We start from the raw sequence: 2,523 nt of genomic DNA on the forward strand, positions 1-2,523 counted from the left end.
TATGTAGGCTCCCAGCTAAGAGGCTGAATCGGGGCTCCCTGGCGTCCACAGGCCCGAGGAGCAGCCCGTGCTTGTGGGAGGTCAGAGAATAGAACAGAAACCTGACAGACTTGGAGCCAGTTAAATCTGGGCTGAAGTCCTGCTGTTCTGGGTCAAATCGCCAACCTCTCTGAGCTCACTCCCTAACACGGGTAGCACTACCAACCTTAAAGGGTTCGAGTGAAGATTCAACAATAAAGTTCCAGCCCAGCTCCTGTGAAGCATCTCAGAGCACAGAAACCAGCACCATGCCCATGATCCTGGGTTACTGGGACATCCGCGGGCTGGGGCACGCCGCCCGCCTGCTCCCAGAGTACACAGACTCGAACGATGTGGAGAGGAAGTACACGATGGGGGATGCTCCCGACTATGACAGAAGCCAGTGGCTGAGTGAGAAATCCAAGCTGGGCCTGGACTTCCCCAATCTGCCCTACTCGATTGACGCGGCTCATGAGCTCACCCAGAGCAACGCCATCCTTCGCAAGCACGACCTGCAGCGAGACAGAGCAAGAGAAGATTCGCGTGGATGTAGAACCAGGTTTTGGATGTCCGCTTGTACATGGCCAGGACCTGCTACAGCTCTGACTGTGAGAAACTGAAGCCTGCATACTTGAAGGAGACCCCTGAAAAGATGAGGCTCTTCTCAGATTTTCTGGGGAAGAGGCCTTGGTTTGCAGGGAGCAAGCTCACCTATGTGGACTTCCTGGCTATAACATCCTGATGTGCACTGCATATGTGAGCCCGAGCGCCTGCATGAATTCCCAAACCTGAAAGACTTCATTTCCCATTTTGAGGGCCTGAAGAAGGTCTCTGCCTACATGAAGTCCACTCACTTGCCTCCAGGCCCTCCGTTTCTAAAGATTGCTATATGTGGGGCAACAAGTAGTGCCCTGGAACCGGGAGACAGGAGTGGGGAGCTGGTGCCCTGGAAAACAGCTGGATCTCGTGCACCCAGAACCATCTGTCTTTTTCTTCCTCCTTCTGTTCACTCTAGATGCCTTCTCGGCCCCCTTATCTCCCTCCCAACTCCCTTTTCATCTATCCTTTAAAGCTTCCGTCCCCACTTTTCTTCAGCAAAGTCCCTCCCCAGCCCACATTGTCCCTCCTGCACTAAAGACGACCAGATGACCCTTCCCTTCCATGATGGCTTCTGCTGTGGGGAGCCCAGCCAGACCCCTGGCCCATAGCGCTCGCTCTGAGCTCCCAGCCCTGCCCTGAAGACCAGAATTGGCCTGGTGTGCAGGCCCTGCTTCCTGGTGTGGTTCCGGCCCAGCCCTGTCTGAACCCCAGGAAAGCTTTCATCATACCTGCAGGAAAAAGAAAAAAGATTCAGCAATAAATGTACTAGAATCCCTGGAGCGTAGTGGGTGCTTCTAACTGCTAGTTCCCTTCCTCTCATGATCCCAGCTGGCCCAGCCCCCTCGCTTTGCCCTCCAAGCTTCTGAGAGCCGAGACCAGGTGACGTCCTCCAGGTGCCCCAGTTGTTCTGGCAGGGGAGGGCCCAGTGATTCCTGTCCAGGGTCTTCTTCCTATGGAGCTTCCTGGAGTCACCGCCAGGCACCAGAGCCCCGGTCACAGACTCTCGGGCGCGTGTCTTAAAGACAATGATGCAGATCCCGGGGTTCGGGAGAAATGTAACTGTTGGTCTAAAGCCACAGGTCACCAATGCACAGTGAGGGGGCACTTTGACCGCGAGGGCCCTGAACCCCAGACCGGCTCGGACGGGCCTGCCCTTGTCTGGAGAGGTGAGCAGGTCATAGCCCCGTAGCCTTGGTCCCTCTGCCACCTGCTGGCACGTCAGTAAGAGATGGATTTGCAGGCAGACAGACGTCAGTTCAAATCTCAGCTTTATCACCTTCTGGCCGCGCGACGTGGGCAAGTGGCTTGGTCTCCCTCAGCCCAGCTCTCTGGCCTCAAAAGGAGGACGATGGCTCACTCGGAGGGCGGCCTCCAAGAGCAAGCCGCGAGAGGCACACCATTTAATCACCACCCAGTGGAGACGACTGGACGGTGCTTCAGACGCTGGTGGTGTTAAGTGGCCCGACAGCCAGACCAGTGACTGGTGGCCTTGACAGTGTACTTCACTAACCTCTGACCTCCTCTGTCCCTTTGCCTCACTTAAATCAGACCCAGCGCCATCAAGTCCCGATCTCTTGATTCCTCTTGTCAGCCTGACACTCCGCGGTCCCCGCATCTTCTGAGTGGCCCTGCTGGAAAAGACCCATCTCACCTGGCCGCTGGCTCACCTGGGGCACAGCAGGTAGGTCTCCCTCCTAGGGTGACTCCTTGGGCCAGGAGCCAGAGGTCCCTGGCAGGAGGGGGCCGGACCCCCTGGCATCCTGCTTCTGGGGTCGGGCCTCCGCTTGGGAGCTGGCTCAGGCCCGTCACCGGTCGCTCAGCCTCCCGGGGAGCCTGCCGTGTGGAGTGTGTGACCAGCCCTTTGCCCTCTGTGCCCCTGGCCTGCATCCAGCAGACCCGTTCACA

The 2,523-nt window shown here is 57.5% G+C and overlaps 1 pseudogene; it reads left to right on the top strand.

Moving 5' to 3' along the window:
- Positions 1-287: 287 nt before the first annotated feature.
- LOC136126732 (glutathione S-transferase Mu 1 pseudogene) lies at positions 288-925 on the top strand (annotated as a pseudogene).
- The last annotated feature ends 1,598 nt before the right edge of the window (positions 926-2,523 follow it).

This window comes from Phocoena phocoena, chromosome 8 (genome assembly GCF_963924675.1).
Source record: "Phocoena phocoena chromosome 8, mPhoPho1.1, whole genome shotgun sequence".
NCBI classification, from domain to species: domain Eukaryota; kingdom Metazoa; phylum Chordata; class Mammalia; order Artiodactyla; family Phocoenidae; genus Phocoena; species Phocoena phocoena.